This window comes from Piliocolobus tephrosceles, chromosome 11, assembly GCF_002776525.5.
Source record: "Piliocolobus tephrosceles isolate RC106 chromosome 11, ASM277652v3, whole genome shotgun sequence".
In the NCBI taxonomy this organism is placed as follows: Eukaryota; Metazoa; Chordata; class Mammalia; order Primates; family Cercopithecidae; genus Piliocolobus; species Piliocolobus tephrosceles.
The window spans coordinates 117,951,206-117,966,931 of record NC_045444.1 but is presented as its reverse complement, the minus strand read 5'-3'; the positions used below and the strand labels follow the sequence as shown (position 1 = coordinate 117,966,931).

The 15,726-nt window shown below is 42.8% G+C and overlaps 1 long non-coding RNA gene and 1 pseudogene across 1 annotated transcript in view; both read left to right on the top strand.

The window, feature by feature from the left end:
- Positions 1–15,706, top strand: part of LOC111527550 — a 20,705-nt gene extending 4,999 nt beyond the window's left edge. Inside the window, exons 5-8 of the long non-coding RNA XR_002726700.2 lie at positions 1,422–1,612; positions 5,460–5,580; positions 6,535–6,658; positions 15,001–15,706. This is a non-coding gene — a long non-coding RNA (uncharacterized LOC111527550). The remainder of the gene's footprint in view (positions 1–1,421; positions 1,613–5,459; positions 5,581–6,534; positions 6,659–15,000) is intronic.
- Positions 7,534–7,666, top strand: LOC111527573 (annotated as a pseudogene).
- Positions 15,707–15,726: the final 20 nt, after the last annotated feature.

The following is a 15,726-nucleotide window of genomic DNA, read 5'->3' as shown; positions in this document are numbered from 1 at the left end:
AATAAAAAAAATAAAATAAAGATACAGTTCAGCTCACAGGAATAGAGACACTCACATTAGTAGGGGTACCACAGAGTGGCCCACTCATGCTTGGCATTTGGTAAGCAATAAGTTATTATAGTAAGACCTATTTGGAATTGAGACAGTCATTTAATCCAGCCAGTTGGTTAAGTTGAGAAACATAAGATAGCATTTACTGTTATCGGTTGAGTATTCCTTATCCAAAATGCTTGGGACCAGAAATGTTTTAGACTTCAGATTTTGTGGATTTTGGCATACTTGCAGATATGTAATGAGATATCTTGGGGATGGCACCCAAGTCTAAACACAAACTTCATTTATGTTTCATATATACCTTATATACATAGCCTAAAGGTAGTTTTAGTTTTCCCTCCGGCACACTGAATAAACTGTGTTTTGCACCTGCATTTTGACACTGACCCATCATACAAAGTCAGAATTGGGGCTCTAATGACATGAATAATTGATGTATATTCTCTTGGGGCAGTAGCGTCCGTACTCGTAGAAATCTGGATGCTTCCCTGTAGAGATTCTGGTTTGTTAGTGCTAAGTGAAGTCTGAGAATTTTTCTTTTTTTCTTTCTTTCTTTTTCTTTTTTTTTTGAGATAAGAGTCTCACTCTGTTGCCCAGGGTGGAGTGCAGTGGTGTGATCTCAGCTCACTGCAACTCCACCTCCCAGGTTCAAGCAGTTCTCATGTCTCACCTGCCTGGGTAGCTGGGACTACAGGTGTGCACCACCATATCCGGCCATTTTTAAAATTTTTTTTTTTTTAGTAGAGACAGGGTATCACCGTGTTGGCCAGGCTGGTCTTGAACTCCCGGTCTCAGGTGATCTGCCCACCTTGGCCTCCCAAGTGTTGGAATTACAGACATGAGCCACCATGCCCAGCATTCTGTTTTTTAAATTTTCTTTCTTGAGACAGAGTTTCACTCTTGTTGTCCAGGCTGGAGTGCAATGGCGTGATCTCGGCTCACGGCAACCTCCGCCTCCCGGGTTCAAGCAATTTCCCTGCCTCAGCCTCCTGAGTAGATAGGATTACAGGCATGCACCACTATGCCCAGCTAATTTTGTATTTTCAGTAGAGACGGGGTTTCTCCATGTTGGTCAGGCTGGTCTCGAACTCCCGACCTCAGGTGATCCGCCCACCTCCACCTCCCAAAGTGTTGGGATTACAGGCGTGAGCCACCGGGCCTGGTCTTCTTTTTTTTCTTTAGACAAGCATGCCAGGTCATTCTGGTGCTGGAAGACTTTTTACTACATTTCTCTAGGAGAAATCCATCTTAGAGAGTTGAAATAGTTGTTGATTTACATGCCCCACCCACATCTTGCACTTAGCGACTGTGCAGTGTGACTGTAGCTTCATGAAGAGGCATCTTCATTGTTGCTGTTTCTCCTTCAGGTTCTTGTCCCTCATAAGAATTGTGGGAAGAATACTACTGCCCCAGGAAGGAAAGTAGGGGAGGAAGTCTCTGGCTCCTGTGTTTGCTGAGAAGTTAATATCACCAAGCAGGAGGGGAGCCAAGCTCAAGGACCATGAGAGCCACCAGGAGAATGACGACCGGAACAGTGAATTGGACCAGGATGAGGAAGGTAAAGAACCCTTCTGCAGGGAGTTCCTGGTGAGTGGCTGTGAGTTAGAGACAAGCTGCTGTGTGTGCCATTCTAGCACTCGGGGAGAGATTCTGTTAAAAATCCATCCCTCTGAAAAACGCCTTGGCAATCAATCCCTGGCTGATTCTTCAGGATTGGCCTCATTGATGAGGAGTTTCAGTGGATGTTTGACCTTTGCTGTCTGCCTGACCCTAGTCAGAGATTTTCTTTTTCTTTCTTTCTTTTTCTTTTTCTTTTTTTTGAGACAGAATCTTGCTGTGTCACCCAGGCTGGAGTGCATTGGTGTGGTCTTGGCTTACTGCAACCTCTGCCTCCTGAGTAGCTGGGATTATAAGCACGCACCACCACACTGGCTAATTTTTTAATTTTTGATAGAGATGGGTTTGGCCATGTTGGTCAGGCCGTCTTGAACTCCTGACCTGAAGTGACCCGCCTGCCTTGGCCTCCAAAGTGCTGGGATTACAGGCATGAGCTACCGTGCGTAGCCCAGAAATTTTCTCTTTAAATACTATACATTGATGAGTTCTGTCTTTGTGCTTATGATCCACGCAGGTAGGTCATCTCAGATTTAACTTTCAGTGGTTTGTTTTTGTCTTGATGGAGTCTGTGTAACATTTAAAGTATTGCTACCAAAGCAGTAATTCTTACTATAGTTATCAAAATGCAAGAACCATACGTTTAAAATTATTTCATAATAAAGTTAAAATGAGGCTGGGCATCGTGGCTCATACCCTGTAATCCCAGCACTTTGGGAGGCTGAAGCAGGAGAATTGCTTGAGGCCAGGAGTTCAAGACCAGCCTGGGTAACAGGGCAAGACCTTATCTCTATAAGAAATTAATAAATTAGCCAGGTATGGTGGCACACACCTGTCATCCCAACTACTTGGTAGGCCGAGGCAAGAGGATGGATCAAGCCAGGGAGACTGAGGCTGCAGTGAGTCGTAATCTCACCACTGCACTCCAGCCTGTGCAGCATAAGTGAGACCCTATCTCACAATAAAAAGTTAACTTTTTATATACAGCCGGATATAAAAAAAGTTGTTCTCTGAAAGGAGAATTTGTCATTCTTAACTAGTCTGTGTAATAGTAATTGATTAGGTGGCTTCCCTTGTGATTCTGGGGGTGGGGGGAAAAATAAAGCTGGGACCAAAGTTAGAGAAGACCTTCCCATGAGGGTTGAAGATGATGAACAGGATGGCGACAGTGGCAGTGACAAAGGCAGTGAGGAAGAGGATGGGGGGAAGGTCGGATGATCTGGATCAGCCCTGTTAAGCAGTGTGACTGACATCATGGAATGCTAGTTGTAAGTGAAGCCCCTCAGAAGGGGCTGTTGTATTTCTTTGATTAATTTAAATAACTTTCTTACTAATTTAGAAATGCTTTTAAAAGTACCCTGACCAGACTCAACTCATGAGTCTTGTGACAATTAAGTGTAGCTTAGGAATATAAAAGTTTCCAGTTTACTCATTAGTGGCCCAAGCAGATGATTATAAATGCAATATTCTGGCTTTCACCCACAGAACCTATCAAAGAAACACCTGATAAACAAAAGAAGGAAATGGCCAATCAGAAAGATTCCCCTGGAGCCAAAAAGCAAAAATTAGAAGGTAACTTATTGGCCGTGGTTTAAAGCGCAGGAGATGCATGGAGAATGTCACGTTGGCAAAAACTTAGTCTCCTTTAGCCGAAACGAGCAACAATGGGATTTGCCACAGAAGCTTGGTGTTACAATCTTCAATGGGTTTTCTTTCAGTGCTACTCTATCTGAACTGAGTGTTTTTGTTTTCTTTTTTTAACCTTTTTGAGTAGCAACTGAACCATGTGTAGCATTCCAGCTGTTTGTTGGAAACCTGAATTTCAACAAAACTGCTGCTGAACCAAAAGCTGGTCTCAGTTAATTTTTTGCTAACAATGAGCTCGAAGTTGTTGGTGTCAGAGTTGGCTTGTCCAGATAAGTACCAATAAACTAAGAAGGTTTTTAAGAGCTTATCAGCCAGCACTTACTATTCCTGGAGAATTTAGGAGTTCCAGTAGCTTTATGCTACTTCATGATGGTTCATAGGCTGCTGTCTTCTCAGGTCCTTTTGTTACTGCTCTTCACCTTTTGGTGGGATTTTACCTCAGTCACTTGCAGTTTAAAGTGAATATGTAAAATCCTTCAGTGGCCATGTTTAGTAAATCTATTATTAAACTTTGCTACCTCATTTTCCCAACCAAAATATTAAAATAATCCCAAGATCTTCCAAGTCTTAGAGACAGGGTCTCGCTATTTTACCCAGGCTGGTCTCAAACTCCTGGGCTCAAGTGATCCTTCCACCTCAGCTTCCCAAAGTCCTGGGCTTATAGGTGTGAGCCACTGTGCCCTGCCTGTTTCTTAAAAATTAAAAAAAAAAAAATTTTTTTTTTGAGACAGTCTCCCTCTGTCGCTCAGGCTAGAGTGCAGTGATACGATCTCAGCTTACTGCAGTCTCTGCCTTCCAGGTTCAAGCAGTTCTCCTGCCTCAGCCTCCCAAGTAGCTAGGATTACAGGCACCTGCCACCACACCCGACTAATTTTTGCATTTTTAGTAGAGACGGGATTTTGCCATGTTGGGCAGACTGGTCCTGAACTCCTGGTCTCAAGTGATCTGCCTGCCTCAGCCTCCCAGAGTGCTGGGATTACAAGTGTGAGCCACTGCACCCAGCCAAAAATAAATACATAAATAAACAAATAACTTTTTTTGAAACAGGGTCTCACTCCATTGCCCAGGCTGGAGTGCAGGGGTGTGATCATGGCTCACTGCGACCTCTGCCACCTGGGCTCACACAGTCCTCCCACCTCAGCCTCCTGAATAGCTGGGACTGCAGGCACACATCACCATGCCTTTTTTGTACACATGGGGTTTCGCCATGTTGCCCAGGCTGATCTTGAACTCCTGAGCTCAAGCGATCCTCCCACCTCAGCCTCCCAAAGTGCCGGGATTACGGGTGTGAACCACTGCGCCCAGCCAAAATTGGTAATTTCAAGCCACACTTGCTATAGCTTTTGGTTAAATTTTGTCAGTTGTTAAGCAGAAAACTAACAGAGATGTCAATAGGCAAACTCTGCACTGATTCTCAATCCTTGCTCTAGAACATGGTTTCTTGATTTCAGCACTACTGACATTCTGGACTGGACAATTCTTCTTTTTTTGGAGACAGGGTCTGGCTCTATCACCCAGGCTGGAGTGCAATGGTGCGATCTCGGCTTACCGCAACCCCTGCCCTCCAGCTCAAGCCATCTTCCCACATCAGCCTCCCGATGTGGAGCTGAGACCACAGGCATGCACCACTATGCCCGGCTAATTTGTGTGTGTGTGTGTGTGTGTGTGTGTGTATTTTCTGTAGAGACAGGAAATATGTGTTGACCCGGCTGGTCTCAAACTCCTGAGCTCAAGCAGTCTGCCCACCTTGGCCTCACAAAGTGCTGGGATTGCAGGCATGAACCACCGTGCCGGGTCTGGGCTGGGCAATCTATGTTGTGGTGGCTGTCCAGTTCGTTGTGGGATGTTTAGCAACCTCCCTGGATTCTACCCTTTAGATACTAGATGCTTCCCTATTTGTAACAGCCAAAAATGTCTCTAGACATTGTCAAACTTGCTCCCTGGGTGAGAACTACTTCTCCATAGTTACTTCACAGTACTGACTGCCAGTTTGTGGAGACTTGGTTTTAAATTGTAAATTAGGCAGCTGCTTGTGACTTAGTGCTAATTTCTATCCCAACAGCTAGTGTGATTAGTTAACCAGAGGCATAGGCGCTTCATCTTACCTGGGTGTGCTTTTTCCCTTTTCTTCTACATCTCTGTAGGAGATTTGGCTATGTGAATTTTAAATCTGCTGATGATCAAGAAAAGGCCCTGGAACTAAGTGATACAAAAGTCCTTGGGTTTGAAATTAAATTTAAGAAACCAAAGAGAAAGGAAACAAAGGTATGCAAACAAGGTAATTTGTTCAAAGATATCGATGTATCTAGAAGATTCTGGGTCAGGCAGGAATATCACATTCTTTTTAATTTGATGCAAGTAGTCCTCAGTTTCCGACCGGCCACCTGCCTCCGTGGCACTTTGCCCTCTCTCCTGTGCTCGAGCTGCATGGCTCACCTTTCTCTGTCATAACGTTCTTTCCAGGACTCAGTCCCTGGCTACTTGAAACCCATCCATCCAGTTTCAGCTTAAATATAACTTCCTCAGATCAGAAAACTCTTTCCTTACACCCACAGTAGGGTAAGTCTTCTCTACTGGACTTCCTCATTGCCCCTTTTACTTGTCCATCCTGGCACTTATCAAAGTTTATAATTATGTGACTCTTCATTTACCAGTCCTCTCCAACAAGAACGCATGCCTGAGAGCAGAGGCCAAGTTTGTGTTTTCACAGCGAGCATGTAGCACAGGCCCTAGCCCAGAGTATGTGTTCAAATATTTGTTAAACGAACGAAGATGTGTGGTTGTTTCCACTTTACAACTCTTTGAGGGGTGTTTTTTGTTTTTTCTTTTTTTTTTTAAGACAGAGTCTCGCTCTGTCGCCCAGACTGGAGTGCAGTGGTGCGATCTTGGCTCACTGCAACCTCCACCTCCCATGTCCAAGCAATTCTCCTGCCTCAGCCTCCCGAGTAGCTGGTACCACAGGCACCTGCCACCACGCCCGGCTAATTTTTTGTGTTTTTAGTAGAGACAGGGTTTCACTGTGTTAGCCAGGATGATCTCCATCTCCTGACCTCGTGATCTGCCCACCTCGGCCTCCCAAAGCTGGGATTATAGGCGTGAGCCACTGCGCCCGGCCTGAGCCACTGCGCCTGGCCTGAGGGGTATTTTTTTCTATCTTAGGGGACTTTAGATGCTTACTAAATCTAAACTCACCAAAAATATTCTTTTGTTTTTATGTAGATCAAAATGCCGAAACACTTTGACTCAAGAACCTGCCTGACAAAGTCATTCCACATGAAACACTTCTTGTGTTTGAGGATGCTTTTCAAATCAGATTAGTGAGCAAAGATGGGATGAGTAAAAGGTATGTTTTACCCCTTGTACTGAATAAGAATGTATGTCTGCTGGATACAAAATAATGGAATTTCTTTACATTCTCTCAAATCTCTTATGCCTGATTGTAGAGAAGGAAAGAATAGTTATCCAGATTTCTGCCAGTAGGCATACAAAGCCGAAGGAGACATCATAAAGGGACAGCCAGAACTCCTAGAAAACTGTAGTGGTGCTATAGAGAAATAGAGACTTAATCTGCTACCAAGTACAAGATTGGAGATTGGAATTTATTCATAGATTGTGTACATTCATTCTTCTCTCTCCAGGGCTGACTCTGCTAGAATAATGTACTTGGTAACTTGCTTGGACAGGTACCAAAATAGAACGTAGAATTGAATTGTTAGCTTTATGTTGTAACCAATTAATGAAACACTGTCCTTAGGTATCTAGGCTTTGGTAGAGTAAGAGAGTGAATATAGTGAAATTAGAGAGGGTGGAGTATAATATATTTTGAAGGGATTGTCACTGAGGCGAAAATTGAATATTGGGTTTATAGATACATTTGAGCTAAATGTGTTGGTGTAGGTGAACTCTAAAATAATCTGTAGCAGTATGTTCTGATGAACGTAATCTCTAGAAAGAATACTACAGATCTAACAAGCATAAGATAGAACTATATGTATTGACCTGGAAAGCCATGATAAATATAGGAAAACAAATCTGAAAGAATAAATTCCATTGTTAGCAGTGTTTGCCAGGAGGAGATTTGGGAGCACTCTGCTTTAGTCTCCAGAAAACAACAAACAAATTCCTGCCAAAAGTTATATAATTTCTCAAAGTTTAATTAGGTTTTAATCAAATATACTTAAGTCTTTATAATCATTTCTCTACCTGAAGAATTATCGTATCACTTCTCAGCCTTTTGGCTAAGATCAAGTGTAGTATCTGTTTTTTTAGTTTAATATCTGATATGTCCTAAATTAAAAATAATAAAAAAGAATGATTGTAAAGGGGAGATACAAGAAACCAGAGAATCCACGCCCATGTGAAGTAAAGCATAGTACCTATGCCAGAAAAGAGTGTGGTGCAGGCTGGGCATGGTGGCTCATCCCTGTACTCCCAGCACTTTGGGAGGCCGAGGCCGGTGTATTATGAGGTCAAGAGATTGAGACCATCCTGGCCAACACGGTGAAACCCCATCTCTACTAAAATACAAAAAAATTAGCCAGCTGTGGTGGTGCGCTCCTGTAGTCCCAGCTACTCGGGAGGCTGAGGCAGAGGAATTGCTTGAATCCGGGAGGCAGAGGTTGTAGTGAGCCGAGATTGGGCCACTGCACTCCAGTCTGGTGACAGAGCGAGACCCTGTCTCAGAAAAAAAAAAAAAGAATGTGGTGCATTATGTTTTAAAAATGTGACTCAGACTGGGCACAGTGGCTCATGCCTATAATCCCAGCACTTTGGGAGGCTGAGGCAGGGGGGAAAAACCTGTCATCAGAAGTTCGAGACCAGCCTGGCCAACATGGTAAAACCTCGTCTCTACTAAAAATACAGAAAATTAGCCACATGCTGTGGTGCACGCTTATAATCCCAGCTACTCAGGAGGCTGAGACAGAATAACTTGAACTCGGGAGGCAGAGGTTGCAGTGAACCGAGGTCATGCCACTGCACTCCAGCCTGGGTGACAAGAGCGAGGGAAACTCTGTCTAAAAAAAAATATATATATATATATATAAATTTGACTGCAGAAATATAGTTTTACATGGGGGAAAAAAAATCCCCATAAGCAAAGTCAAAAGACAAGTGACAAACCAGGGAAAAATATTGGTAACTCATCAAAACTGAAGACTGGTTTTGCTGATATAAAAGTGCACCAGAGGCTAGGTGTGGTGGCTTACGCTTGTAATCCCAGCATTTTGGGTGGCCGAGGCTGGTGGATCACCTGAGGTCAGGAGTTCGAGACAAGCCTGGCCAACATGGTAAAACCCTGTCTCTACTAAAAATACAAAAAATTAGCCAGGCATGGTGGTAGACTCCTGTAATCATAGCTATTCGGGAGGCAAAGGCACGAGAATCACTTGAACTGGGGAGGTGGAGGTTGCAGTGAGCCGAGACCGCACCTTTGCACTCCAGTGTGGACAACAGAGTGAGACTCCATCTCAAAAAAAAAAAAAAAAGTACACCAGACCAGGCATGGTGGCTCACACCTGTAATCCCAGCACTTTGGAAGGCTGAGGCAGGTAGATCACCTGAGGTCAGGAGTTTGAGAGCAGTCTGGCCAACATGGTAAAATGCTGTTTCTACTAAAAATACAAAAAATTAGCTGGGTGTGGTGGCAGGCACCTGTAGTCCCAGCTACTCAGGAGTCTGAGGCACGAGAATCACTTGAACCCGGGAGGCGGAGGTTGCAGTGAGCCGAGATTGCACCGTTGCACTCCAGCCTGGGCAACAAGAGTGAAACTCCGTCTTAAAAAATAATAATAGTGGCTGGGCGCGGTGGCTCACGCCTGTAATCCCAGCACTTTAGGAGGCCGAGGCGGGCGGATCACGAGGTCAGGAGATTGAGACCACGGTGAAACCCCGTCTCTGCTAAAAATACAAAAAATTAGCTGGGCGTGGTGGTGGGTGCCTGTAGTCCTAAATACTACGGAGGCTGAGGCAGGAGAATGGCATGAACCCGGGAGGGGGAGTTTGCAGTAAGCTGAGATCGCGCCACTGCACTCTAGCCTGGGTGACAGAGCGAGACTCCGTCTCAAAAAATAAAAAATAAATAATAAATAAATAAAAATAAAGTGTGTCCCCATGGTGAAACCTTCTGAAGGGCAAGTGTGGTGGCTCACGCCTGTAATCCCAGCACTTCGGGAGGCTGAGACGGGTAGATCACCTGAGGTCAGGAGTTCCAGACCATCCTGGCCAGTATGGTGAAACTCTGTCTCTACTAAAAATAGAAAAAATTAGCCAGGTGTGGTGGCAGGCACCTGTAATCCCAGCTACTCGGGAAACTGAGGCAGGAGAATCGCTTGAACCTGGGAGGCAGAGGTTGCAGTGAGCTGAGATCTTGACATTGAACTCCAGCCTGGGCAACAGAGCAAGATTCTGTCTCAGAAAAATAAATAAATAAAATGAAATAAAATAAAATAAAAGTGCACCTAACAAATGAGTAAGAAAAATACCAACAACTTAGGAGAAATAGAGGCAGGTTATGGACAGACAGAAAAGGAGTTTTAAGAATAGGAAAAGGTACTCATCCTCACTCGTAGTAAAAGAATTGTAAATGAAATCTACACTGAGATACAACTTTTTACCTATCAAGTAGTCACAGATCAAAAGGTTTGTTAGCACAGTGGAGAAGAAGAGGGTAAAGAAGCTGGCATGCTCATACTTTGTTATTGGAAGTGAAATTGGAGAAATCTCTATGGAGATTAGGTACTTAGCCGTATATATCAAAGTTACAGTTGCAATTATCATTTTGTCTTGCAGTTCCACTCCTAAGAATTTATCCTACAGATAGTCTCAGACAAGTGTGAAATAATGTATTGCAAAGTTGTTTGATGCAAAATTAGAATCAACCTGAATATCAAGCAACAGGTGGCTAAAATTGTCTGGCAGATCCATAAGATATTTTTCTATATAGCTGTAAAAAGGAATGAAATCACATTTTGTGTACTGATGGGAAATAATCTCCAGTATACATCATTAAGAGAAAAAAGACAAAGTGTATATTAAATGAAAAAAGACAAACAGTGTGTACAGTATTCTGCTTTTTATGTAAAAACATAATGGAGAACACACTGTACACAAAAAATAACTCAACATGGATCAAAGACCTAAATGTAAGAGCTAAAACATACAATCCTTAGAAGAAAACACACTTTGTGCACAAGTGATTAAAGAAAATTGAGAAGTTGGGCTTAATCAAAATAAAAAATGTTTGTGTTTCAAAGGCCATATTTTAAAAGTCAAAAGAAAATCTATAGACTGTCTGGGCACAGTGGCTCATGCCTGTAATCCCAGCACTTTGGGAGGCTGAAGTGGGTGGATCACCTGAGGTCAGGAGTTAGAGACCAGCTTGGCCAACATGGCAAAACCCTGCCTCTACTAAAAATACATATTTAGCCAGATGTGGTGGTGAGCACCTGTAATCCCAGCTACTTGGGAGACAGAGGCAGGAGAATCACTTGAACCTGGGAGGTAGAGATTGCAGTGAGCCGAGATTGCGCCATTGCACTCCAGCCTGGGCAATGAGAGTGAAACTTCGTCTCAAAAAAAAAAAAAAAGAAAAAATCTGTAGACTGGAAGAAAATATTTGCAAATCATATATCCTATAAGGGACTTGTGTCCAAATATATAAATAACTCATAGTACAATTCAACAATAAAAAGGCAATCCAATTAAAAAATGGGCAAAGGATTCGAATGGACGTTTCTCCAAACAAGGCATATGAACAGCCAATAAGCACGCAAAAAGATGCTCAACATTAGTTGTTAGGGAAATGCAGATCAAAACCATGATGTGATACACTTCACATTCATTAGAATGGCTAGAATAAAAAAGGCAAACAGTAGCAAATGTTGACAAGGATGTGGAAAAGGTAGAGCCCTCATATGTTGGTGGTGGGAGTGTAAAATAGTTCAGTTGCTTTGGAAAAGTTTGACAGTTTCTCAAAATGTTAAACATAGAATTGCCATATGGTCCAGCAATTGTTTTAAGTATCTACCTCAAAGAAATGAAAACATATGTTCATACTTTCCTACAAATGTTCATGTCAGCATTATTTAATAGTCAAAAAGTAGAAATGACCCAAAATGTCTATCAGTTGATGGATTGATAAAGTGTGGTATGTCATTCCATATATGACATGTCCAGTATAGCCAAATCTATACAGACAGAAACTAGAGCAGTACTTGCTTGTGGCTGGGAGTGAGAATGGGTTGGGAGGAATGAGGAGTGACTGCCGATGGGTACTTTTGGGGACAATAAAAATGTTCTAAAGTTAGTTTACAATGATGATCGTACAGTTGTGTAAACATATTAGAAACCATTGTGAAGTTTAAATGGGTGAATTTTATGATATGTAAATTATATCTCAAGCTTTTTAAGAAAAGTTGTATGTGTATCTACATTTGTTTTTATATACACAGAATGTTGCCTCTATGGTTAGAAATTGGGTGGCCTGGAATAGGAATATAAGGAAGACTACACCATATCCTTTTTTTTTCCTTTTTATACATGTTCTAAATCATATCCTTTTCTACTTTTTGGATTTTGAATCTTGTATATTACTGATTCAGAAGACAAATAACAGTCTGTGGCCCTAAATGCTAACTGTTCTCTCCCTCACCTCATCGCCACAATCGCAGAATCGCATATATTGAATTCAAGTTATAAGCTGAGGCAGAGAGAGCCTTGGAAGAAAAGCAGGGAACAGAGATTGATGGGCTTGCCATAGTTCTGGACCATATTGGAGAGAAAAGCCAGGGGCAAGAAAATAGAGATAGAACAGTACCTGGAGAGGTGAGGGGTCCCAGAGCTCTGTGGATTGAGATTTACCAGGATTGTCACAGGGGGATCCCAAGGAAGGGGCTGGTATGAGGTTAGGGGCACTCGGCACTTTATTCTTTTATTATTATTTTGAGACAGGGTCTCACTCCCTTCGCCCAGGCAGGAGTGCAGTGGCACAATCATGGCTTGCAGCAGTCTTGATTTCCTGGGCTCAGGTGATCCTCCCACCTCAGCCTCCCGAGTAGCTGAACTACAGATGGGAAGGCCACACAACATTTTATTTTTTATTTTATTAATTATTATGATTATTATTTTAGACGGAGTCTCGCTCTGTCGCCCAGGCTGGAGTGCAGTGGCACAATCTTGGCTCACTGCAACCTCTGCCTCCTGGGTTCAAGCGATTCTCCTGCCTCAGCCTCCCAAGTGGCTGGGATTACAGGCGCCCACCACCACGCCTGGCCGAGATCACACCACTGTACTCCAGCCTGGGTGACAGAGCCAGACCTCTTGTCTCAAAACAAAAAAAAAGGAAACTCATCAGTTTATTTTTTCTTTTTTGGTCACCCTCTAGGATGTTGTTTGAACAAGCTCTTATACCTGTGGTTTCAGAATTAGATATTTAATTCTCTTCAGATATTAATTTTCTTCAAGTAGTGTTTTGGCAGGTTTAAACCAGTGACCCCAAACCAGTGTCCCTAATTTGCCTTATCTAATCGGCAAACATGTTGGCTTATACAGTAAGAGACCATTGAATTTGTTATGAGTATTTCAAAAAATCAAAAAATTTCACATAAAACCCTGGATTTCCAGCTTCTTTTGATACAACAGGAAATCTGCACAGGTGCAGTGGTTCACACTTGTAATCCCAGCACTTTAGGAGGCTGAGGTGGGTGGATCACTTGAGCCCAGGAGTTCAAGACCAGCCTGGGCAACATGGCGAGACCCCGTCTGTACAAAAAAAAAAAAAAAAACAAAATTAGCTGTGCGTGGTGTTGCATACCTGTAGTCCCAGCTAACTCAGGAGGCTGAGGTGTGAGGATTGCCTGAGCCTGGGAGGTCGAGGCTACAGTGAGCCATGATGGTGCCACTGCACTCCAGCTGAGGCGACAGAGTGAGACTTTATCTGTCTCAAAGAAAAAGGAAAGAAAATATGGTGGCACCATGGCTGCATTCCCACATGGCAGCAGTTGGCTGGCGATGAGAAGTAGCTGCTTCCTTTTAGGTGTGGCCTTTGCTCTTGTTTGCTGGTAAACCCCTCAGTTCCTGAGGGTCTCCACACCAACAGCAGTGGGAACAGCACAACACTTAACACTTTTAAACACAGAGTTAATAGTTTTTTCTTAGAAAATGGTTCTTTTTTAAATATATTGTAAAGATGACATGGCTGGGCATGGTGGCTCATGCGTGTAATCCCAGCACTGTAGGAGGCTTAGGAGGGCAGATCATGAGGTCAGGAGTTGGAAACCAGCCTGGCCAACATGGTGAAACCCCGTCTCTATTAAAAATACAAAAATTAGCTGGGCATGATGGCGCATACCTGTAATCCCAGCTACTCGGGAGGCTGAGGCAGGAGAATTCCTTGAACCCGGGAGGTAGAGGTTGCAGTGAGCCAAGATCGCACCACTGCACTCCAGCGTAGGCGACAGAGCGAGACTCTGCCTCGGGGAAAAAGAAAACAAGATGACATTTTGATATTTCTTATGCATTTGTCTCTTTCACAAGTGGAAAGACAAAGTATAGAACAAGACAACCACACTTTTCAAGAAAAATGGGAGAGAGACTATTTTTTTGTGGAGGTAAAGAATGTTCCTACATGTTTAATATGCAAACAAAGTCTGTGTTGAAAGAGCATACCTAAGACACCATTGTGAAACAAACCATAGCAAGAACCGCGATGGATACATAGAAAAGATGCGTGACAAACAACTTAACGAACTGAGAAAAAGACTGAGATTTCAACATGATTTGCTTTTGAATGTGAATAAAATAGGTGATGCTGCTATGAAGTGTAGCTGTATATTAAGTGAGAAAATTGCCCGGGCATCAAAACCTTTTACAGATGGGGAGTTGATAAAAGAATGCTTGTTGAGTGCAGCAGAAATTAGGTGCCCTTAACAGAGACAAGCATTTGCAAATATAAGACTGACTGGTAATATTGTTGCTCAGCCTGTTGATGATATGGCTGAAAACTTACAGGATAGGTTTCAAGAAAAAGTGAAATCATTTGTGGCTTTCTCTATCGCAGCTCATGAGAACACTGATATAAATAATGCTCCCTGGTTGTCTGTGTTCATTCGTGGTGTTGATGAAACCTTTTTTTTTTTTTTTATGAGATGGAGTCTCACTCTGTCGCCCAGGCTGGAGTGCAGTGGCGTGATCTCAGCTCACTGCAAGCTCCGCCTCTCGGGTTCACGCCATTCTCCTGCCTCAGCCTCCCGAGCAGCTGGGACTACAGGTGCCCCCCACCATGCCCGGCTAGTTTTTTGTATTTTTTAGTAGAGACGGGGTTTCACCATGTTAGCGAGGATGGTCTCGATCTCCTGACCTCGTGATCCACCCGCCTTGGCCTCCCACAGTGCTGGGATTACAGGCATGAGCCACTGTGCCTGGCCTTGATGAAACTTTTGATGTGACCGAAGAACTTTTAGATATGGTACTCGTAACAGGCACAGCATCGGGAAATGACATATTTTTATGTGTTGAGAAAAGTCTTAAAAAATTTAATGTAGACTGGTCAAAATTAGTAAGTGTTAGCACAGATGGTAATTCTGCAATGGTTGGTGTTAAACAACTTGGTACGAAACTGAAATCTATAAGGTGGCAGGGCTTTGCAAAAGCACAGAACTTAAGTGTGTGCATGGCCTCATTCTCCAGGAGTCACTTTGTGCTAAAAAGTTAAAAATGGATCCCGTCATGGACACAGTAATTTACAGCATAACCTGGATACATTCCCATGGCTCAAACCATAGAAAGTTCAACACTTTGTTCAGTGAGTTAGATGCACAATATGGAAGCCTGTTCTGTGACATGGAAGTGAAGTGGATGAGTCGTGGTATGGTGCTAAAGCAGTTTTTTGAACTGTTGGAAGAAATTGACTTTTTCATGTCTTCTAAAGGAAAATCTGTGCCTCAGCTCACTAGCAAAAATTGGGTCAAAGACTTAGCCTTTTTGATTGACATGACAACACATCTAAATACGTTGGATATTTCTCTGCAAAGGCATTCACAAGTGGTTACACAAATGCATGATTCAATTTACTAATTCCTAGCAAAATTATGTCTTTGGGAAACTCATTTGACAAGGAACAATCTGGCCCACTTCCCTACACTGAAATTAGTTTCTGAAAAAGAAAGCAATGGCCTGAACTATATTCCAAAAATTAAAGAATTGAAGAGTGAATTCCAAAAAGGATTCTCTGATTTCAAACTTTATGAAAATGAACTGATATTGTTCAGTTCACCTTTCTTGATGAGTGTTAATCATGTGAATGAAGAGCTGCAAATGGAAATTATTGAATTGCAGTGCAACACTATACTGAAAACTAGATATGATGATGTGGGAATCCCAGAATGCTACAGATACCTAGGTAATGGTTACCCT